Consider the following 25,606-nt stretch of genomic DNA (forward strand, 5'->3'; position numbering starts at 1 on the left):
ACAAAATGTAAGAATACCCGTTCCAAATAAATCAGGTGGTGAGGTATATGAATATTACCAAACAATCAGTTTAATAATTCATAGTTTTCTTAGAAGATAAGTGAAAGAACAGCAAACCTACATTTATAGCATTTGTACATTTAGAGAAAGCTTTTGAAAATGTTGATTGTGATACATTCTCTGAAATTTTGAAGGTATCAGGGATAAAACGGAGGGAGTGAAACGTTATTTACAACTTGTACAGAGCCCAGACTGCAGGTATAAGAACCGAATGACATGAACGGTATGCAGTGGTTGTGAAGGGAAGCAAACAGAGTCTTAGCCGTTCCCCGTCAAACTTCACCTCTTTCACAGTATGCTTGGATGGCACTCAGTGACTTGTTCCTCTTCCCTCAGATGAAGAAGCCCTTACTTGGCAAACATTTCCAGTGTGATGACTAGGTGAATTTCGGGGTGTAAGGTATCCAGAACAACCAAAACAGAGAATTACAAAACTAAGGTTTCCGCCAAGTCGTCCATAATTGGGAAAAATGTTTCGCATTCAGGAATGGATATGTTACCAATTTCCTGGTCGCACTCTGGTTTCTCCGGGACGATAATTAAAACTTTTTGGTTTCTTCTCGTAGAAGTAACGTTAAACCCGTTCTACGAAAGCAGTGTTTTATCAGTAAGGAGTACGTAAGCCAAAATAAGAGAAGTTGAGCGCCTTATGGAGCCTTACAGGCGTATTGTTTATCGGTCACGCATGCACGAAGCACAAAGAAACCGGCTCGGCTGGGCTGATAAAACCAACGTAGCAACTCGCTAAACAATAACCAAGCCTGTCGCAAGAAACCTACACGTGTCGTGAGCTTATTGCAGTACCTTGCGGCGTGAAGCGGTTCGAATCGTTGAAGAGCGATGAAGTTACTGACACGATGACAGCGTTTCGGTATTTGTTCCCTTATCGTGAGCACGGAAGTTCTTTGTTGTGCAACCACCTCCTAACTCTACGTACTGCCCAAGCACATTTCTTGTTGTTTACAACATTTATAGCCTTCTGCTAAAACCAGAAGTTTTTTTTTCTTTTCCTAGGGCCGTTAACTTGCTTTCGCAACGTTGTAAAGATAATGAGCGTGTCACCTTCAGACCACAAACGGATCCCGTCAACCTTGAAAGAGGTTCTAGGCGGAAAGAGCGACATGAAAAATTAAGGAGACCTTAAAAATTAAAGGAGAAATATGTGGACTAACAACATCGCTGTCCTTTCCAAAGACGCATGACGCAATTAACTAAGAGTGTGTAGGACCAGCTATCGCTGCGTTAATCCTAATGGATTTCTGTTAGCACTTACTTTGATACAGAGGAGACGAAATCAATCTGCGTTCATTCCGAAACACACTGAATAGCTGTTGCCGGCTGTTTAGTTTTTTATCACGCCAAATCAGCCAGGTCATTTGATTTTATTTGAACAACATTGCCATAGCCTATTTCCCCCTATAACAGCTTCACCACGTTGATAGCGTCCCTTCATTCGGCCATCGTCCAAAAGTTCCGAATGTACATCACATGAAACAATGACCGACCGTCGCGGTATATACACGGCACATCACCGTCGCCACATCATACTCAGGTGCGCACAGTTTGCCAGGCATCCGTCAGATCAACAGACACTTAGTTGAGTGCCACATCACGAACCGTAAATGCTTGGGCACCGAGGATAATTCAAGTAGTACGTTTTCTATGGATTTAATTTTCGGTCGTTTAAAGTATGGTTACAGAACACCAAACGAAATAGCTGAACAGCTCCTAAACTTTTATATATATATATATATATATATATATATATATATATATATATATATATATATATATATATATATATAAAAGTCAGAAACAATATTTGCGCTCTCAAAAGTAGGAACATTCCTAAAGTTTATAGATGCACCTGATACGTACTTTACCATGAAAACGTAGAACTATTCAGGGTAGTTTCGGGCTACCATTTTCCTTGGAGTCTTCGCAAATATCTTTGCTTGAATAGTTTAGTCCAGATAAAGCAGAGGCGTTTAGTCCTCCCTATGCTATAAATGCACAATGCCCGAAACTGTACCTCTCGCGAAGTAAATATCATTTCGTTCTATAAGAAATTTGTACATTGTCTTTTAGAAGGCGGATAACGGACGTTCCCGACCTCCCATACTGAATATTGTGTTGTGTTTCGGCACAAGTGTTACTGGCAGTAGGATACTCTCCTATACTGTAGTATTCTACCACAGTCCTGCAAACCAGTTCTTTATTAAAGTCGTCCGTTTGAGTAAATATAATTTCCCGTTTACATCCCTTTCGAGGCGAATCAAAGACTGAAATCACACTTACGCCTTCTGAAGTTACGATAATCCAAACACGTTACGCTGCCCTCTGTAAGAATCCATATGCTCTCCGTCAATTTTTATGCTTGGACAAAGTTAATCTTCGGTCTTGCTTCATCATGAGCAAGATTGTTGAAATTTAGGGATATTAGATACCACATATTTACAGAGGCACGATTTTTTTCGCATTAACGATAAGCGTGACAGAAGATATTTTGAACTTTGACTTTAAGAGTCATATATTTCTGGTTGCGAAAATGATTATCTTATTTATGAGAATTAAAGCGATAAGGTCGTTTCGTTGCGAAATTTATTCTTTCGCGGTAAACGCGATATTACAACGATATTGATACAGAATGACGAGCTTGAAATTTTGTTCGAAGATTCTATTTATGAAGAGAAAGGGATGAGAAAACAAAGATTCGTCAACAGGAGAGTAATATCTGTTATTTTTAATATGCCGGAAAATGTCCTTAAGGCATGACGCCAAAGACTGGAAGCCTTTACTGAGAAACGAGGGAAACCTCCCCCCCCCCCTCCCCCCGCCCTCGTTAGATTTAATGGCAAGTCGGCCCATTGGATGGCCCCTCAAAAACTATACACACATCAAGCATGAAAGCAGGAAGAAGGTGTACCGAACTGTGGAAAAAAGAAGCAAAATATAAACAGTGAACGGTCCATACTGAATATGTGCAATATCGAGAACCGTAACTCAGAGTATTTACTTGGTTGTGTGGTTGCGGTGTTGGACTCCCAACGGGAAAGTCCGCGTTCATATCCCTCCCGTATCGTAGATTTTTTTTTTTCACAATATTACGAACTGTCCGTCCGGTCATTGATGTGTGTATTCGCTGTATTCAAATCTGTATGTGCGTCGTGGCGTAATGTCCGTTTGCAACAGCGACGTGTAACGAAGAGACCCCCAGACGTATGTACTTCCTGTTTGTTCTACGCAAGTACCCCATGTTATGCCTCTTGCGTTCCGTTTTGGAAGTTTTGACTATTGAATTCTTCCGTTGTAACATAGGTCAGACTGCCTTAATTGATTTTTTTTTTTTTATTTCTGTGAGAAGGGAGTGAGACAGGGTTGTAGCCTCTCCCCGATGTTATTCAATCTGTATATTGAGCAAGCAGTGAAGAAAACAAAAGAAAAATTCGGGGTAGGTATTAAAATCCATGGAGAAGAAATAAGAACTTTGATGTTCGTCGATGACATTGTAATTTTGTCGAAGACGGCGAAGGACTTGGAAGAGCAGTTGAACGGAATAGATAGTGTCTTGAAAGGAGGATAATAAGATGAACATCAACAAAAGCAAAACGAGGATATAAGTCGGGTGATGTTGAGGGAATTAGATTACGAAATGACACACTTAAAGTAGTAAAGGAGTTTTGCTATTTAGGGAGCAAAATAATTGATGATGGTCGAAGTAGAGAGGATATAAAATGTAGACTGGCAATGGCAAGGAAAGCATTTCTGAAGAAGAGAAATTTTTTAACATCGAATATAGATTTAAGTGTCAGGAAGTCGTTTCTGAAAATATCTGTATGGAGTACCGCCATGTATGGAAGTGAAACATGGACGATAAATAGTTTGGACAAGAAGAGAATAGAAGCTTTCTAAATGTGGTGCTACAGAAGAATGCTGAAGATTAGATGGATGGATCACAAAACTAATGTGGAGGTGTTGAATAGGATTTGGGAGAAGAGAAGTTTCTGGCACAACTTGACTAGAAGAAGGGATCGGTTGGTAGGACATGTTCTGAGGTATCAAGGGATCACCAATTTAGTGTTGGAGGGGAGTGTGGAGGGTAAAAATCGTTGAGGGAGACCAAGAGATGAATACATTAAGCAGATTAAGAAGGATGTAGGTTGCAGTAAGTTACTGGGAGATGAAGAAGCTTGCACAGGATAGAGTAGCATGGAGACCTGCATCAAACCAGTCTCTGGACTGAAGACCACAACAACAACAACAATTTCTGTGAGAAGTCTATAAGGCCTCTCGCCTGCTCTCACTATTTATCACAAAATATAAGTCATGTGGTAGGAATATTTACCGTCGAAATTAATGGTAATGAAGAGTGGAGCAGGCAAGATGCCGCCTAGACCTCTCACAAAAATGAAAACAACAAATTAACAGGAGTGAACAGTGTTACAACGAAGGGATACAAGAGTCAAACTTCCAAAACGGAGCGCATGAGGCGTAACACTTGATACATCTGTAGAACAAACAGGAGGTACGTGCGTCTGGAGGTGCTTCGTTACACGTCGCTCTTGCCAGTGGACATTACGCCACAACATACACACAAATTTGCATACAGTGAACAAACACGTCATAAATTTAGCACACGAGTGAGATTTGAACCCGTGTCTTCCGCTTTGGAGTCTAACACCGTCACCACACAACCAGGAGATTACGATGAACTACGATACATAATTTGCACATGTTAAATATGGACACTTTTCTGTTTCTGTTTTGCTTTATTTTTCCACACCTTCCTGTTTCCATCCTCGACCTGTGTTCAGTTTTCGACGAGTTATCCAATGGACCAATTTACTACTAAACCTAACGGGGGTGCGATGGGGATTTTCCCTTGTAAGTAATTCGGCACAAATATTGCCGATTTTGACTCCAGGCTTCTTGGGAAACGAAATGTTTGAAATGTTGTTCTTGAGGTGACTGGAAATCACACCTCAGCCTGTCTTCTCATACTACGGTGCTAATATTCTTGGAAATCCCTAATGACATCTACTGGCTGCAGGCTGACTGCACAAAGGTTGGCGTATTTCGGCGTCCTGGTTCATGTAAAATAAAGTGACCAGAAGTGCTAGTTCTGCAAGGTTCGCAGGAGAGCTTCTGTGAAGTTTAGAAGGTAGGAGACGAGGTACTGGCGGAAGTAAAGCTGTGAGGACGGGACCTGAGTCGTGCTTGGGTAGCTCAGTTGGTAGAGCACTTACGCGCGAAAGGCAAAGGTCCCGAGTTCGAGTCTCGGTCCGGCACACAGTTTTAATCTGCCAGGAAGTTTCAAAGTGACCACAGTCAGTACTAGGTGGGAACCATGGTTCCGCACGCGGAATCTGTACTTACGATCGGTAGCAGTCGGCAATAGCCTGGAGATTTCGTGCCCTAGTGATTTGCAGATATTCGTTGCCAAACTGTTCAGCGTACCATTTGCATTTTTAAACTACATTTCCATCTGCTTTGTTGCTGATCTGTAATGTCACTGTTTGTGTTCTGTTGTGCTACTTTCATTGTAATTTTTTCGAAAATGAGTGATGATGCGGTTGCTGGCGCATTCCATTGTTACCTTCTACTCTTGTTCAGAAAAGGAAGCCGATTGTCAGGAGCTCTGGGAAACTCAAAACAGAAGTTTCTGTTGCCTGCACTGCATACAAGTACTTATAGTACAGTACACTCCCCCCACACCCCGGCATCATACCTCCCCCACAGTCCGCAGCTCGTGGTCGTGTGGTAGCGTTCTCGCTTCCCGCGCCCGGGTTCCCGGGTTCGATTCCCGGCGGGGTCAGGGATTTTCTCTGCCTCGTGATGACTGGGTGTTGTGTGACGTCCTTCGGTTAGTTAGGTTTAAGTAGTTCTAAGTTCTAGGGGACTGATGAGCACAGACGTTAAGTCCCATAGCGCTCAGAGCCATTTGAACCATTTTGAACCTTCCCCACAGCATACCCTATCCGTTTCCCTGCTTCTTGCAACCATTAGTCACTAAACACCAAGTTATACTTCGCTAGTAGTGACGAAGACGAGTGAAGACAGCAGAGTTGAACAGTTTGCGTATGGGACTTAACATCTGAGGTGATCAGTGCCCTAGACTTAGGACTAATTAAACCCAATTAACCTAAGGACATCACCCATATCCATTACCGAGGCAGGATTCAAACCTGCGCCCGTAGCAGCAGCGCAGCTCTGGACTGAAGCGCCTAGAACCGCTCTGCCACAGCGGTCGGCTAGTTTGCGAATGGAGGCAGACACTAAAACCAAACTCAGACATGGTACAGGATGAAAGTAGTGTCGTCACTCGAGCAGTTTCCAAACCTGCATTTCTCATATGACTATCAGCAACGACAAGACCATCTTAGCACAAGGCAACACACTTTTTTGTAGACAGTGGATGGGAAAACACGATTACGTACAGACAACAAAAGCCATAATGTCAAAAAAAATTCTTGTTGTCACGAGTTTTGTGAAAGAATAATGTCATGGTTTCTGTGATGCCAACCCTGAAGGAAACAGAGAAGGGATGTTTATTTTGTTTACAGATGAGACTCCAGTAGAGCTTTACCAAAGGAACATCAAATAAAACGCCGAAGTGTGTTCAAATGAATTGGAGAAAATTTTCCCAGTCCACAGACCAAAATAAGGATTGAAGGCAATGATCGCTGGTCGTATCGCTGATTATGGAAATACAAAATTGAATGTGGTTGATACAAAAAAGATCATCAATGGCGATTAGTATCTGGAAAGGATTGTTCCTCTCTATGTTCAAGCAGTTCTGAATGGTTTTTCCAAGATCAAGACAATGCTGTTCTCATGCAAGATGGAGCAATAGCTCACATAGCAAAACAAACAATAATACTTCTGTTGACAAAATTCCTTATTGTTTCGGATGACTAGGCAGCGAACAGTCCACACCTAAACCCTGTAAAGAACCTGCGGACAAGACTCCCTGATGTAGTTTTCAAAGAACCTCATCCACAGTCAATGGAGGCCAGCTTGTTGCATGTGTACAGGAGGACTGGAACTCTGTCACCCAAAAGAGACAGCAGTGCTTGCGGAGAGTTGTGACAGACGAGATGAAAAGTGTGCTAAAGTTTTTCCCAGTCACATCCGGCCAGTTGACTGCTAAAAAAAGAAACAAGGAAACAGATAGTCGCTCTGAGACCCAATAAAAGTTCTTATGCACGATTTTTAAAATTGTTTAAATAGCAACCTGTGTCTTAGTTAAAGATAAATGGAGATGCAGTCAAAATTTTAGTAGCAGTAGTAGTAGTTCTATCCACCCATAGATAAAAAAGGAAGTTACATGATTCTTATATACATCCACACATACAATTGACGATTTAGTTCGACAGTAATTTGACAAGTATAATAGGAAATATCCCTACATTTGCCTGCAGTAATTTAAGGAAACTGTGAGAAACCTAAATTGGGATGTCCAATTGCTGGTCAGAGTCTTCATATTCCTGAACACAAAGCCAATCTGCTTATACCAGTGCTACCTCTATAATGAGTGAGATGTTGAGATGAGGAACGTGGTGAGCTGTCAGTAATATCCACTGTAGATCTGTAGTGTAAACAAACAAACAAAATTAAATTAAAGGGTTTTTAATGACAATTGTGTTTCATTATTATTTGTAACATTTTTTATCCCCAACTGTCTTAATCACACTTGATGGACTTAATAACAGTAACAAATTTTGACACATATGAAACAATCAGAATTAAAAGAGAAGCCACATTCAAAATTACATTTAAACAAAACTAATTAGAATGTGCTACATAAAGAGAATAAAATAAAATAATTTGTACCTAGTATTGGGTTGCAAAATGAAACATCATTCAGTCACATAGCACTCATCTGAACACAACATCTCCCCTTCTCTGTGTCCACCTCTCCCTCCCTTTGTCTTGTCACCTCATTGTCTCACCTCTCTCTCTCTCTCTCTCTCTCTCTCTCTCTCTCTGTCTCCTCCTCCCTGCTTCCTCTGTTTCTTCATCTCCTCATTGCCCTCTGTTTGTCCATTTCCTCATCCCATTCTCTCATTTCATCTCTCCCTCCCCTCTTCCCTTTTCCACTTGTACACCATCCCTCTACACCTTCCACCTACCTCAGGCATCTCATCCTTCTATCAGCTCTCTGTCAGCTTCCTCCTACTCCTCATTTTATCCATCCTCCCTTCTATATTCCTCTCAACCTGTCCCTAGCCATGCTCATCGGCACATATGTGCAGTTCAGTAAAGTAGGCCAATACTGCCTCCACAACATGGCTTTCATACAGGGTAGGTACACATCAAGGGTGCAGAAATAGTTTATTTTCCTCTGACATACAGGCCTCCACGCAAAGCAGGTAGATAAAGCAAGCCAATTGTACACCATCACAATACACCTGTCATACAGGACAGCCTACATGGCACGGCCTGGAAACCTGTGTCTCGCCCCTAAGATGTAGACTGTCATGCAAAGCAAGTTGATTCGGCACATCGATACCATTCTCACACAACAAGCCTGTTATGCAGGTCAGCCTATATGCCAAGGGCTAGGAAAAAATACAGTTTTGCCTGTAGCTCTACTCATTTTGGAGCAAGGAGTTTATAAGCCCGACAGTGCTGATGCTCATGAGGCCTGTTGTTTTACTCAAAAATTTGCTTGAAATCGATCCAGGGGTTTGGAGGGATATCCTGTACGTACAGATATATCCTGGCCAGCAACCTACTGTCAATATAAGTCCAGCCAGGTGATAGCAGCATCACCTGGCAAGGAATGACTGTTAATCAGACACATGCATGGTGCATGTAATATGAGTTAGTGTGCAGTCTGTGTGTTGCCAGCTCCCTCGAGCGACCTACCAGGCCCTCATTGCTTCCATTCCATGACACGACGCCACCATTATCCGTGTCAAAGGTGGGCATACTGACTATTAAGAAGATGGTCATAATGTTCTGGCTGATCAGAGAGTGTGTGTGTGTGTTTGTGTGTGTGTGTGTGTGTGTGTGTGTGTGTGTGTGTGTGTGTGTGTGTCTCCAGAAGCATTTCCTCTGGTGTTTCATCAGATATTTGCAATTTCAATTTTGTGAAGTGTAGTTGGAGTAAGTCCAAACAAATAATGCACATCACGTTGAAAGGTGGCTACACTGAGTCACAGCGCCAGAGATTGCGCCAAAGAGTTTTATTCCGCCGCCTCCACTGGCAGTGCTTGTTCAGAAGTTGTGGTGGTTTGTGCTTTGCTGAGAGGATGTTGATAGCTGTACTATTCGAGGCCATGTCGTGTGCAGTTGTTTTGACGGGCTAGACAGCAGATGTTGTTCGAATGGGGATGTTGTAATGATCAGAGTGTATTTTTCGTCAATATATGAAGGTAAAAACATTTTTTTTATTTTTTTTTAAATTTCCTAACTAACAATGTCTCTTGGTCACAGGTTCAGTCAACAAAGCATCTGGCTTGTGTTCATGTATTAGAGTGTACTTCTGGTTTCTATGTGCAATCATAGTATTTCTGGTTTTTTTTGATTACTTCATTGTAAATGGCGTTTAAAGCATCTTGTCGTATTGAGGAAGAACCGTGCCAGATGTGTACGTTGAATCACACTTCCACACACAGAACAGTTACGCTTGTGCTTTGTTGTTTCGTAGTGTTTGTTTAGTAGCTTTGCAACGTCCCCTTATAACAATTATACACGACTGTCCTTAAACTGACACACAATATTTTGTTAGCGCAACGCAATCTGACTTTCAATAATCCCTACAAAAGAATGGGCCCTGACTAACATTAAACTATACCTTTCACAAATCACTTACCTCACAAAAATCTTCGCTACTCAAGCTACTGCAATACAGCGAGCGCCACTACTGCCAGCTAAATAAAAGATTCAAAGTACTGAAGGCACTAACTACTGATAGGCATAGTTAGCAAATGAAAGATTTTGATAGAGAACAAATAATGTATTTACCTCAATAGTCATAATATATATAGCAGTTCATGACAAATTACAAAACTCCGCCATCTCTCTCCCCACATCCACCACTGCTGGCGGCTCACCTCCAACTACGCAACGCTACGCGCTGTTCACAGCCAGCTGCCTAACACTACAATGGCGAGTATTACAACAATGCAAAGCAGCCACAGATTGCACACAGCACAGCCAGTGATTTTCATACAGAGGTGATGTTACCAATAAAAAAACCTAAACAGCCTACTTACATAGCCCCCATGCTCCCCACAAAAAATTTTACAAATTGGTTTGGGCAGTGGCCAATACAGATTTGAAAAATTTTTTCATAATTACAATAACAAAGAAATCATATGCACACACTTATTGATACAATGTTGGTCAAAAGCTAAACTTTCTCACAGTCCATAAAGACAGTCCTAATCGTTCATCACAGTAAAATATCAGTGTTTTTCTCAAAGTCTGAGCAGTAAAAGAAAATGCACACGGAAGTAGTGGATTTCCATGCAGTCTTGAAGAAGTAGTGTTGTCCTTCCAACGGAAAGACGGTGCTGACTCTTGACATGCCGATAGGTAATGGGCCACAACAGAGCAAACCCACAGCAGAGTCAGTCGAAGTTGAAGAATATTGGTACGTGGGTCATCACAGAGCAGACCCACAGTAGTCCTGGTAGAGATTATGGGATTGGTAGGCCATCAAAGATGCAGACCCACTATAGTCCTTGTAAACACGGCATTGGTGGGCCACCAGAGGCGCAGACCCACTGCAGTCCCTGTAGAAATAATGGTATTGGTGGGTCATCAAAGGTGCAGACCCACTGTAGTCCTTGTAGAGACGGCCAGCAGCCATCTGTTGCAACTGTGCAGGTGACAATCACCATCAAAGAGTCTTGCGGACAATATAGCAAGTCCATAAACCACCACTTGTGCACTCACAAAGTTTTTGAAATTGTCCTTAGAACCAGCAGTTCTGTTACCCAGTCCCTTGCTGAATTATTAACACACGTGCAAACACTAACAGTCCCTACTTGTCACATATTGTCCATATACTATGACCAACAGAAACGTGTGCAGTGAGATGTAACTTACAAGTTACTTAATTTGATGAACTGGTGTCAATTGCAATTTTATAACATGAGAATGCAATAACAAAGATACAGAAAACATCATTAAAGAACATAACAATACAGATAACATTTGTAGTACAGGCTTTTCAAAAGAATAGAAATAACATATACAACAGTGTTACAGGAATTATGACATGAGTACATACATAAAAGATCAGAATAACTTTCGAAACATCAACTTCACACATGAGCATTAACACAAAACAGAATAAATAATGTCTAAAGCATCTTTAAAAAGTAAATAACATATTATTAATGCCAATTGTATTTGAGGATAACAGTATTCCTCATCATAGTGAATGTAACTTAGTATTAGAAGAGAAAAAAGTTCTATGAAACAGTACACAGAGACAGGAAGAAAACAAATACACAAGGGTACACAAACATATAGGGGGATAACAGAATGGAAAGGACAGGGTTCGTTTTCAGTGTAACTTTTGGTACTGCAGTATTTTGCGAACAAAACCTTTTTTGTTCTTGGAGATCTCCCTTCGTTCATCATTATTCCCAAAAAGTCCTATCTGTACCTCTTTTCTGTATTCTAACCATATTTCTTTCAAAATAAATATGGCTCATTGTACAATACTCATTTAGGCCCAAATCGTTTTCATATAACTTTCAAAGCATTCTTTCCCTATTCTCCATAGTTAGATTCTTATATAGTCTACCCCCTCTTAAGCTAACTTAAATCTACTGAGCTCAGATATTAAACTAAGGGACGAGGCAATGCAGCAGCACAAAACAATTAACACAAACAGCAATGACAAAAAATACAAAAGGCAAAGCAAGCAGCATAAATTACAACTAATATAAGGCAATGAGCAGCAAACAAGAAAAATAAATCAGTAGTAAACTAGCTTAACAGAGTAATGCAAAGTGAAATTTAATAGCACTATGCCTGGCAAACAGCAGAAGCAAAGGTAATAAATTATATCTAAACATGACAAAGCTCAAGCAGAAAAAATAGTACACTAACGATAACAATGCAGACAAGGGAAATGTCTATTCACATCTTAATGTCTAAGTAATTAAAGTGGTGCACCACAAAAACTAATTCTACAAAAATTACCAAGTACTCGAAAAGAAAATTATATATGCAGTTACTGTTATTAGTCCCTTCTTATTGTTCTTTCCATTCCAAGAGCTCTTTTTTTCGAAGAATGTGGATCATAAAATAATTATTTAATAGATCTGTTGACAGAAAGTTTTCACATTAGCAAATGCATTTAAGTTTATTTTATAAAACCAATGCTGCAACACAGCTGGAAAACAGATATCAAATGAAATAAGCAATTACGCAAACCAAAACATAAAAATATCATTCAATAGTCATGTGACATTTAATAAATTAGTAGAAATTCTCTCAACTCTCGTAGAAAGACGCTTGTCATAATCAGGTGTGCAGATGTAAAAATATTTCTCGTCATTTCATTAGGCATTTCTGTAAATATCATAAATTAAGAGCTCCACAGTGTAATCATATGTTTTCAAGTTCGACCGTGTCGTTTTTGCGATGCTTTCTACAAAGGAATGTCAGAAGCGAGGTTAATGGCCTCTTTTTTCTCCACCTAATGGCTTTTTCTCTGGGCGGCTGTCGCTCAGCTGGGTGCCCACGACGCATTACGTGCAGGTGGTCACTTAACTTTCTTACCGAAGTATTTACGACACCAGTTTCCGCTACAGTGACAGTCTCATATAAAAAATTTCACAGGTCAAGAATTTGCGTTACAAATGTGTAGAAACAAAATCCTGTAAATATAACAGCGTCCAAAAAATTTTCGCCAGCATTGTGATACATTCACGCATATACACACATTTCATAACTCTTAAAGTACGATTCTTGGTTTCCAACAACCTTTTTCACAAATCAGCGTCCCTAACCACTACTCATTATTCCTTACCTTATTCGTCGACACTTCTTCAATATTTCATCATAAGAGACGTAGCATAATCAAATAACTCATATAGCATCAGCTTATTGATCATAAACATACCTCAGCAGCATAATACACATCGTCGTCGTAAAAATAACATCATAACACCTCAGTCAAATCTCAAAAACGTTGTAGCTTTCTGCAATAATGTCAAAACCTAAAAAAATTCTCTGCTCATTTAAATAGTGTCATCTACCTCAAACGTACTTTAAAAATCATGATCCCACACCAAATACATCATTCAAAGCTCTCATAGCATCACAGTGGTTCCGAAAAATTATGAACAGTTCACAAAGTACAGACAAAATACAATTTCATAAGTGTGAAGTTATCCAACTGTGTAATTGCGTAAGCATGAGTCTCTGATGTAGTAAAAAAATGTTTGTCTCTCTCAGTTAAAGGATCAGATAGCTGTGTAATTTATGTGTTAGAGAAATATGGTACCGAGGTGTAAAGTTGTATAAGCAAATACCATATTAGCTAGGGCTCCTTGTGCTTGCCAAACACATGGTACACAAAGTAGGCGTGTACCCCCCTGAGGATTAATGTAATTATACCCTCAGGTGTTACAGATTACAGCAATGGAATGAAATATATCACGGAAAACCCTTGTATCATTGTACTTCAAATATCTTAAAAAAAATAAATGTTTTAAGTGCGAAATTAATCACTCAAATACGTGTCCTGTAGCGCTAAATGTGCGTCTTGTTGCAACATAATATCTGTGGAAGTGTCGTAGTTATCGTCCTCCGAAAGCTAAGTTCTGCAGAAGTCAATGTGCTTACCTCATGATACACAAAAGTGAAATGCTTTGCGTATAGATATCTTAGTTATTACGCTTATTGCCGTGATGAGGAAAGTACTGTGTTGTAACGTATTGTTGTGCTACGGAAAAGGCTGTCTCATTGTAGCTATACCACAAAAGTTACTACTAAAACATGTTTTACTTTGCAGAATAAAACAGAAAACTGTGCAGATATAAAACAGAAACACTGCAAAAGCAACATTGTAAACTGTCACTCATTAGTAGCGTCGTGATAAAATCGTGTAGCTGTCACATAAACCAACCACTGTGTCATCTGGTATCTCACGGAAAGTACTTTAAATCCAGAATGTATTTTCAAATAAACCAAAATGTTGCATTAAAATCTCATTAGCAGTACTGGTAAATGTTCTTAAGTATGTGAGCCTTATAGTCGTTACGTAATCGTGCAACAAACAAGCAAGAATGCACACACACAATAACACTGTGTCGTCTGTTCACAATAACAATGCATTCGTAATTTCTGTTTAAAAATGTTCCCTAGGTTCTAGGCTCGATATTTAACTTCAAACATTGTTGCATGTTAACAGTTTCTTAAGTCTGACAAAGCATACTAGAAATGTGAAGTGAAAAGTTTTATGGCAAAGACAAAGTTAAAAAGCAGATTATCTTTCAATAATCCCTACAAAAGAATGGGCCCTGACTAACATTAAACTATACCTTTCACAAATCACTTACCTCACAAAAATCTTCGCTACTCAAGCTACTGCAATACAGCGAGCGCCACTACTGCCAGCTAAATAAAAGATTCAAAGTACTGAAGGCACTAACTACTGATAGGCATAGTTAGCAAATGAAAGATTTTGATAGAGAACAAATAATGTATTTACCTCAATAGTCATAATATATATAGCAGTTCATGACAAATTACAAAACTCCGCCATCTCTCTCCCCACATCCACCACTGCTGGCGGCTCACCTCCAACTGCGCAACGCTACGCGCTGTTCACAGCCAGCTGCCTAACACTACAATGGCGAGTATTACAACAATGCAAAGCAGCCACAGACTGCACACAGCACAGCCAGTGATTTTCATACAGAGGTGACGTTACCAATAAAAAAACCTAAACAGCCTACTTACAGCTTTTATAGTTGCTGGAGACTTAATTAATTCATTGTGTTAACGGAAATTTCCTTTCATTCTTTGTTGTTATTCTATGCAGTCAGATTGCGTACTAATACTACTCAGGGCCAACCGGTTACGAGACTTCGTAACCGGACATACAGCGACTAAAATTAAAAATATTTGCATTCTATTTAATTAAGCCCCCATGCAACGTCTATCGTGCAACGCCCAGTGTCGATGGATTGCATCAGCTTGTTTCCCGCTACATACTCGTACTAAATGATTTTTTAATCGTTTTACTTGCCCATTCGGTAGAGCAGTCGTAGATTAGTTTAGTCCGATATCCGTTTTATCAGAATGTGTTAAGAGGGACCGTTAAACTCAAATAATAATCAGTACTCCAGCAGCGTTATCACTGCCCTGGCCCATGCTGACTGCTAACGCCAAGCATCCAGCGTTATTGAGTCGCTGCTGGAATGTTATTTATTCTTCGTGTTTTACCGTTCCTGTTAATACATTATCGACAAAAAAATGGTTCAAATGGCTCAGAGCACTATGGGACTTAACATCTTAGGTCATCAGTCCCCTCGAACTTAGAACTACTTAAATCTAACTAACCTAAGGACATCACACACATCCATGCCCGAGGCAGGATTCGAACGTGCGACCGTAGCAGTCCCGTTTCCAGACTGAAGCGCCTAGAACCGCACGACCACCGAGGCCGGCCATTATCGACAAAACGAATATCGGAATAGACTGATTAGGGAGCGTTCTATCGAATGGGTCAGTGAAATTCCGATTTAACAATAGTCTTGTTTATAATGGGAAACAAACCGATGCTTTCTGTTGTCATTGTTCGTAGTATGAAAGATACGACGAGTCGTAATAGTTTGGGCTGATGTGAGCTAAAGCAATGCAATAAGGAATCGCAGGTATCCTCCGAAACACCATAGAAAACGCGCGTGGCGGCTGTTAGGAGAGACACCCGGTATAACAGACTTATTTTTATATTTATCGTACTTTTAATTTTTTATACTAATGGTAATTTTACAGTTTATCTTCCCTGTTTTTAGTTCTGATGATGACTCATAAGATTCGAAACCGGTGAATAGCCATAAATTTCACCAAGTGCGATCAAGATAATTCTGAGTTTAAAATTGTCTTTCAAAGTATACAGTTTGAAAATTTCACATTTCATTGATTTGCGGCACTTTCGTTCAGATAACGGTCACTGGTTTATTCACTGACTAAAACAGGACGAACCACGTACTCTGAGACAGTTCCAGTACGTTCAAGTGACCCATATTATTCCACGTGACCTTACCCACGCGATGATTGTTCTGCCATTGACATTGCACTGTTGGCGAGCGTAAGTGTCTTTGGCGCACTCGTACCCTGCAAACGATGTGTATCAAAAGTGTCCTGCAACTCATATGCATAGGTCACTGTCCTCCATTTTTTGAGTTTCCAGTGGTAAATTTCTTGCTCCTACAGTAATTTCTGTACTCTGTGAAGTTGGCTCAGCAGAGGCACAAATAAGTAACGTTGCGAAGCGATGGCTCTGCACGGTACGGATGGATGGTCGCCGGTTTCTTTTTTTTTTGGTCCACTCCCCCTCCTTCCCCCCCCCCTCCCCCCCTCCCTCCCTCCCGAGTAGTTTCCCGCACTGTGACTAACCTATCCACTGTTATTACCAGCAACAGTCGACCTCGACCCCTGTCATCAACGAGTTGTTGAATCTTGACAGTGGCTGTTTTCTTCTAATAGAGGGTTTCGCGCTGCTAAATGTGCCAATTTTCCGCTGAGATCAACGCTATTCCCGAATCAGTAAATGCTACAACATACAAAAAACCATGGACTTTTGAAACGGTACTCACGTTACTTAGTATCTCTTCCTACGTAGCTCTTCTGTGCAGCACTGCGAACTGTGTCAGATGATTCTGCCATGGTGCCACATTTCTTAATCTTTACTTTTAGATACTACGGTATAACCAAAAGATAATGTCACAGTATAATTCAGAACAAATTAGTCTATTTATACTATCATTTATTTTTTCCTGAATAATCTATGCCAATTTCTTGTCTTTTTTATGTATTATTTTTCTGTATACGTTGGTATTTCGTTATTGTTATTATTAATTCTCCTTACGGAGAGCTCTAAAACACAATCAGTTTCTATAGCATTTTTCTGTTCCTTTCTTTGTCCTTTCGAAAAAACTTTCATATAAGCGCTGTGTTTTTCTTCCCCTCTATCCACTTTTTTCCTGTTTTCTTCGCTTTGGGCGTTTGGTGAAATTTCTGTTTTCAGATTTTTTTTCTGTGTTTTTCCTTGTCTGTCATGACTTCTGTGGAGATGTATTTCATCCTATGTATATGTTCTTAGAACTTTGTCCTTTTCCTTATGTTATTTGTAATCGCTCTCTCTGTTTGCACAGTCCTTTTGTCGGTCTCTGTATCCAGATCTCCTCTGTCCGCACCGGCACGTAGATCCTCCTCAGTATTTTTCTCTCTTGTTTTTCCATCTCCTCGTTCTTCCCCTGATTACTGTTGTTTCTCAAGCACTCAAGGTCTCTAGTAAGACTTCTGTACTGTATTGTCTTAATTTACCATTGATGGATATTCTTTTGTTGCAATGGTTCCATGTAAGTCTGTATCCTTTTTGTAGCTTTGCGATCGTTTCTTCATTAGATATCGAGTTCAGTATTTGAAACTTACTGCTTGTGTTATCTTTCCATCCTTATTTAGCGGTTGGTGACCGTCTGTGGATATTGCGTCCATGTACTGTGTTTTTCATAAGAGATTTGCAGCCTTGTTTTGGCCGAGATTTCGTGTAGTGTCTTTAGAGCTTCTTTGGCTTCTATACTGTTACTTGTTATTATGGCTATATCATATGCAACGGCCAGACATCTAATGCTGACTGTTCTGTCCTTGTGTTTCCCCATCTTTATCCCAATGACTGCTTTGTCCCATGTTCTGATTACTTCCAACAAAAGCGAGTTAAATGGAATGGACGACAGATCATCTCCCTGTCTCACTCCTGTCTTGATTTAGAATGGTTCCGAGATCTCTCCTATGAACTTCACTTCAGATATTTCTCTTCTTAACGTTTCCTGGGTTAACTTGCCGGTATTGTTGTCCACCTTCATTTCTTCCAGTGCGATGAATAGTAGTTCTCTATTTATGGAGTCGTAGGCCTTCTTAAAGTCGACGAATGATTTCAAATATTTCACTAACGATGAATATTTATCACGCCTGCGTCTACTATAGTGAAACGTGAAAATAAAGGTTAATGTTACACTGCAAATAAAATATTTGTTGCAAATATCTCTGAAATTTAGTACACATTTTCTTTACGTGGCGCGTAGATAATAACCTTCCCCTAGATGAATAACAGAATAGAAGGACCATCTGGAAGGAAAGAAACAGCCAGGAGTCGTATACGCGGTCTACTGAACTTTCAAACGAAATGAGGAGAAGACGGGTGAAGTTTACCCGGCATTTCTGGAGGACGAGCAACCACTGGCTGATTGGGAGGGTCTGTGAACAGACTAAGGAGTTACGGAGCACTGTAATATGGATGAAATAAATTACAAAAGACTTGAACGAGGACTAACCATAGAAGACATTATAGTCAAAGATATGTACAGAAGAATAACAGCCATTAATATAACTTTTAAAAGAAGAAAACAAGCGAACGAGGAACGTAAAGTTTAGGTATCAGTAAGTCAGAACACCAAGAGATTTGACAGCGATGGAGAACAGAGAAGCATACACCAAGTGTGATCCAAATACGGACGAACCGTACAAGAAAATATTTCATTAAGCCTCTCTTGAGCCCAAATGATACTCAGTTCTCCTGTGGATTCCAAATTTGATGTTTTTATTTATTTATGTATCTTCGATACTGATATTTGTGGCGTCTTGCCCACTCGTCACTAATATGGTGCTTATGGGATGCAGCGTTCTCAGAATGCTATACAACAATTCAAACAAATAACGTTAGTAGTTTTATTTCTATAAAGCAACTGACAATACTTAGGAGATTTACAAGTAGTAGTCGCAACCGAGGGGCGACAGGCAATATAATTTAGAGTCCTTGACATGTGGACTGTTCAGGCAGGTTGACACTCGTCACTGATAACTAACGTCCGCAATCCGGTGCCGATCTGAGCGGCCGAGGCTGGCAAGAGCGTCGCTTATATTCCGTTCTTCCAGGTGTCGCTCTTGACGCGGCGCAGTCGAACTCCGCGCACCATTGGCCGCCGTTTCCTCACTGCCTTCTCTGTTCTTGCGTTCCGCATCTTTGTTCCAGCGCTTGTGGTTACGCCAGAACGTTCTTCCCCCCAAAGTGCTGGACCGTCGTCATGTATGGAGTTCGACCACGGCGGGGGATGCAGGAGCGTGGACGCTCTGATGGACGAGAAGCTGTGGCTGCAGGGGACGTCCAGCTTCCAGCCGTACTCCGCCATCCGGCCTGCGCTCTGGCGGGAAAGTCCCCCGGAAAACGACCATCTACATCTACATATACATCTACATGGATACTCTGCAACTCATATTTAAGTGCCTGGCAGAGTATTCATCGAACTACCTTCACAATTCTAAAAAATTGTTCAAATGGCTCTGACCACTGTGGGACGTAACTTCTGAGGTCATCAGCCCCCTAGAACTTAGAACTACTTAAACCTAACTAACCTAAGGATATCACACACATCCATGCCCGAGGCAGGATTCGAACCTGCGACCGCAGCGGTCGCGCGGTTCCAGACTGTAGCGCCTAGAACCGCTCGGCCACTCTGGCCGGCCTTCACAATTCTCTATTATTCCAATCTCATATAGTGCGCGGAAAGAAAGAACAGCTATATCTTTCTGTGCGAGCTCTGATTTCCCTTATTTTATCGTGGTGATCATTTCTCCGTTGGTGATTGGAATTTCGTGAGAAGATTCTGCCGCAACGAAAAACGCCTTTCTTTTAATGATGTCCAGCCCAAATCCTGTATCATTTCTGTGACACTCTCTCCCATATTTCGCGATAACACAAAACGTGCTGCCCTTCTTTGAACTTTTTCGATGTACTCAGTCAGTCCTAGCTGGTAAGGATCCTACACCGCGCAGCAGTATTCTAAAAGAGGACGGACAAGCGTAGTGTAGGCAGTCTCATTAGTGCATCTGTTACATTTTCCAAGTCTTCTGCCAACAAAATGCAGTCTTTGGTTAGCCTTCCACACCATTTTCGGTGTGTTGCTTCCAATTTAAGTTGTTCGTAATTGTAATACCGAGGTATTTAGTTGAATTTACAGCTTTTAGATTAGACTGATTTATTGTGTGAACGAAGTTTAACGAATTTCTTTTAACACTCATGTGGATGACCTCACACTTTTCGTTATTTATGGTCAACTGCCAATTTTCGCACCATTCAGATATCTTTTCTAAATCGTTTTGCAGGTTGGTTTTGATCTTCTGATGACTTTATTAGTCGACAAACGACAGCGTCATATGGGAGCAACCTAAGACGGCTGCTCAGATTGTCTCCCAAATCGTTTATACAGATAAGGAACGGCAAAGGGCCTATAGCACTACCTTGAGGAGCGCCAGAAATCGCTTCTATTTTACTCGATGACTTTCCGTCAGTTACTACGTACTATGTATGATCTCTCTGACAGGAAATCACAAATCCAGTCACATAACTGAGACGATATTCCATAAGCACGCAGTTTCACTGCAAGCCGCTTGTGTGGTACAGTGTGTAAAGCCTTCCAGACCAGAAGGGTACGCGTCCATCTCCTGCTGCCATGAACCAGATGAAGGCGGCGACTGCTGAGGTGTGGGCAGGTCCAGCTCCATTGGTAGGACGAGAGGAGGAGGCGAAGGCTTCGCCTCCATGGGATCGACCCGCAGTGTCGTGAAGACACCCCCTGGCGCTGCTGTGGCTGTGCTATCCTCTGGACCTGTGAATCTGGGGGAAGAGAGACTGAAAGATCAACGTGCATGTGACAGAGGTGAAGTTGATTTTGATTGCGGCGCTGCAAATCATTTGGACCTGAAAGGAAGATACATGCAAGCGCCAAGTCGACGGACGCTCTTTCCCCGCGCCCACCGTGTGCTGCCGCTAAAAACCCTATAAAAGACAATATCATGCGGCGCGAAGCGATACTTGCGGCCTTCCTTCGGCCCTGGATGCTGAGGCGGGTGGAGCAGTTGGAGCAGCGTCTGATGGTGGCAGCCGTCAAGCAGTCCCGCCGGCGATGGTCCATCTCGTGGATGCGAGCGATACGAGGCGAGAAACTGTTGCAATGCTTGTTCCCTGCTCTGTGCTGGACGAAGTTTGGCCATCTGCTGCTCGAATGTTCTGACAAAACGTTCCGCTTCGCCGTTTGACTGTGGATGGTATGTTCCACTAGTTAAATGCTTTATGCCATTGCGCTCATAGAATGTTTCAAATGTGACGTCAACTGAGGGCTGTTGTCTGACACTATTACTGCAGGTAAACCTTCAAGGCAAAAAATCGAAGACAACACCTGAATTGTGCTACGGGATGTTGTCGAGTTCATTGGCACAGAAAACGAAAACTTGCTATACGAGTCAACCACAATTAGCCAGCGAGTGTTCCAAAAAAGGTCTCGCAAAGTCTATGTGCACACGTTCTATTTTGGGCATCCATACCTTGCCAAGTACAGTGTCGACGCGCTAACTGTTTCGTACGAACAATCCCCCAGTGTCCTTGGAGAAGGAACACTTCTTTTTGCAAAACTTTAGGGATCAACACCCGTGACTGTCCACTGTCATTTTGAATAAGAATCACACTTTTCTGTACAGTGAGGCTATGCCGACGTGCAGAGTATCAGCGCACAACGAAGTTCTTTATGCTACGCAAGGAGTGAGGCCAAGGTGTGCGAATGTTGTTGGGCAAAATGTTGAAATCGGGATCAGCTCCCGTGGCCTGTGCAATTTTCTTGTAGTACAGCGGAAAAGACTGAAGCAATTCAGAATCCTGACAACAAGATGCCGCAAAAGCGTCGAAGTCTGTATCAGGGCCAATTTGAAGACGTGAAAGTGCATCCACATTTCCATGTTGAACTGTCGATGATACACACACTCTCGTACTGGTATTGAGACAACGACAAAGCCCGTCCTTGCATTTTTTTAAGCTCTTCGTTCAGGAACCGATTTCGTCGGATGAAACTGGGAATGCAATGGGTTGTGATCCGTTACTAAGTTGAATTTTCGGCCATAAAAATAGTGGTGAAATTTGGTGACACCATACATAATAGCCAATGCCTCTTTTTCAATTTGTGAATAGTTACACTGAGCTTTGGACAACACTTTTGATGCGAAAGCAATAGGTGTGTCTTTATCACCATTCTGTGCGAAAGTACTGCATCGAGTCCGTAAGAGGAAGCGTCAACTTGCAATACAACCGGTTTATCAGAATCAAAGTGAACTAAGCATCGACCACTGAGCAATACATCTTTAAGTTTTTGAAAAGCTACTTGGCACCCATCTGTTCCAACAAAGGGGACATTATTGCAACGCAAGCGATACAATGGAGCCGCGATTTGTGCAGTATTCGGTATGAAACGAATGTAATAATTGATTTTCCCTAAAACTGATTGCAATTCTGTGACATTTCGGGGAACTGGCATATCTCGTATGGCTAACAAATGCGACTGCAGAGGATGTACACCTTAACTGTTTTTTACATGACCAAGATACTACAACTCAGGTTTCAAAAACCCAAACTTGTCCAGTGTAGACTTTACTCCTGCTTCAGATAACACTCGAAACAAAGCACTAACATTAGTAATATGTTCTTCAGGCGTATGACCTGCTACTATAATATCGTCCAAATAGTTTGAATAGTTTGGCACTTGTGCAGTCAGCTGTTCCAAATACCATTGGAAAATGGCGGGTGCGGAAGCACTACCAAAACTTTTGGAACTTAATTAAAACTTGTGAAACAGTCTTAACAAATACAGTACCAGCTGTTATAGCGGGTCAGAAGAACGTATGGCCACTGCGAAAGCACTAGTGTTGTTATCATACCCAACAAAATCCACTTAGACCCAGTCAACAATCTTTGGACTGAGACTATTGGTTAGGTGAGAGCTTTTGCATACCTGAGTCAAAGCAAAATTGGGAGATATCACGATGGATTCGGTTGATGAGACAATTGAGGAGGTCGTTAGAAGTAGCATTGTGAAAGAAAAGGAGAGGGTGGGAAAAACAGAATTGAAAACCCAACCAGTTGCTATAAATACTACAGTAGAAGTATGTCCACTTGGAAACATGAATGCTAATCCAGTATTTAGCGAGTTTTCCTACATGATGAAAGTCCTCATCGAATGGGTATTTGAAACTAAGCAGAAGTAAATAAAAACAGAAATGAGAAATTTGGAAAAAATAGACCAAATCGAAGCAGAAGTACATCGAAAGAGTAGTAACGGCAGGTCAGAACAATTAGGAGATATAATAGAAACAAAAATAAAAAATGTTCAGACCGAATTGAAAACATGGAGATTAGGTTGAAAAATGAACTCAGATCTTTCCGACAACAGGTTGAGAAGAAAATCGAGGATGTAAAGACTCAGACGGAAAAGGCAGGTGAGAAGAGGGCTGGGAATTTCATCAAGCAAATGAAAACTGACTGGCCAGGAAAAATGTCTGTATACGAACAGTTGCGGTTTGACGTGCGGGTATTGTCAAACTGGAAACGTTACGTGCGTAAAGTTGTGGCCTTTGGATTCAGCGTTTCTATGTAATCGTTTATCAGAGCCTTGTATGCCGTTTTATAACACAAGTTAAGTTCAAAATTAAAAATCCGTTTAGACGAACAATTGATTGCTACTTGTCAGTGGGAGGAAGACTCTCATATAGTTACAGAACTGTTAAGAAAACTTATTAGAGGAGTAATGGCACTGAAAGATGTGAAATTAGAAATTTTGAAAGAAACAATCAAGTTTTGGGACATTACATTACATAGAGGGGAAGAGACAGGGACCCAGAAAAGTTTGTGGGTAAATTAATTGATTTCACACACATCAGTAATGATTATTTAGGGGAATGGAAATGTTTGACTAAACTTAAAGAAACCGTCATATTCAAGCATATGAGGAAGACGACAAATCAGTGAATCAATGTCTGTGATCGATGTCAAAAAGGGAAATATGAAGAAAACTACTTACGGAAATGTGGGAAATATTCTAGTACGGGAAACTTCAGAAATAGCATCAGAAGATGTGTACGGTCGCCTCCCTAGAACCATTGGAGGAGTTCAGTAAATCTTTGTTACGTTTGACACATTCCTCAAATTTATAAAACTGTATAGAATCCTAAAGGAAGAACTTTAATATATCCTCAGTATATTGGCGAAAATACATGTTTGAATCCGGAGGTACGCATGAAACATCATCCGAAATTGTGCTACACACAAGTATTTCGAGCAGTTAGTTCATGAGCCCACGCGAATAGTACACGCTTGTGTAAACACACTTTGACCTTTTAACAACAAATAATCCTGAGCCAATAACGAGCATCAAAGCGGATACAGGGATTAGTGAACACAGGGTTTTCGTAGCAAGATTGAATATTATAACCTCCAAACCCTCCAAAAATAACCGAAATATATATCCATTCCTGAGAGACAAACCCCTTTCCCTCCAAATTAACAATGTTTGTGTAGACCAGATGTGGCTTGAATCCAAAGAAATAGTATCGGCAACAATTGAGAAAATTATACCAAATAAATTAACAAACAACGGAGCTGATTCTCCTCGGTACACGAAACGGGTCAGAACACTGTTGCAGAAACAACGAAAAAAACATTCCAAATTTAAACAGATGCAAAATCTCCAAGATTGGCGATCTTTTACAGAAGCTAGAATTTAGTGCGGACTTCAATGTAGGATGCTTACAGTAGTTTCCACAACGCAACATTGTCCCAAAACCTGGCAGAAAATCCAAAGAGATTCTGGTCGTATGTCAAGTATGCTTAGCGGCAAGACACAATCGACGCCTTCTCTACGTGATAGCAATGGAAATACTATCGACGACAGCGCTACCTAAGCAGATTTGCTAACCGCATCCTTCCGAAATTACTTCACCAAAGGTGACGAAGTTACTATCGTTGTTGTTGTTGTTGTTGTTTTTGTTGTTGTGGTCTTCAGTCCTGAGACTGGTTTGATGCAGCTTTCCATGCTACCCTATCCTGTGCAAGCTTCTTCATCTCCCAGTAGTTACTGCAACCTACATCCTTCTGAATCTGCTTAGTGTATTCATCTCTTGGTCTCCCTCTACGATTTTTACCCTCCACGCTGCCCTCCAATGCTAAATTTGTGATCCCTTGATGCCTCAGAATATGTCCTACTAACCGGTCCCTTCTTTTTGTCAAGTTGTGCCACATACTCCTCTTCACCCCAATTCTATTCAATACTTCATCATTAGTTATGTGATCCACCCATCTAATCTTCAGCATTCTTCTGTAGCACCACATTTCGAAAGCTTCTATTCTCTTCTTGTCCAAACTATTTATCGTCCATGTTTCACTTCCATGCATGGCTACACCCCATACAAATATTTTGAGAAACGACTTCCTGACACTTAAATCTATACTCGATGTTAACAAATTTCT

The sequence above is a fragment of the Schistocerca nitens genome, chromosome 8, assembly GCF_023898315.1.
Source record: "Schistocerca nitens isolate TAMUIC-IGC-003100 chromosome 8, iqSchNite1.1, whole genome shotgun sequence".
Classification (NCBI taxonomy): Eukaryota; Metazoa; Arthropoda; class Insecta; order Orthoptera; family Acrididae; genus Schistocerca; species Schistocerca nitens.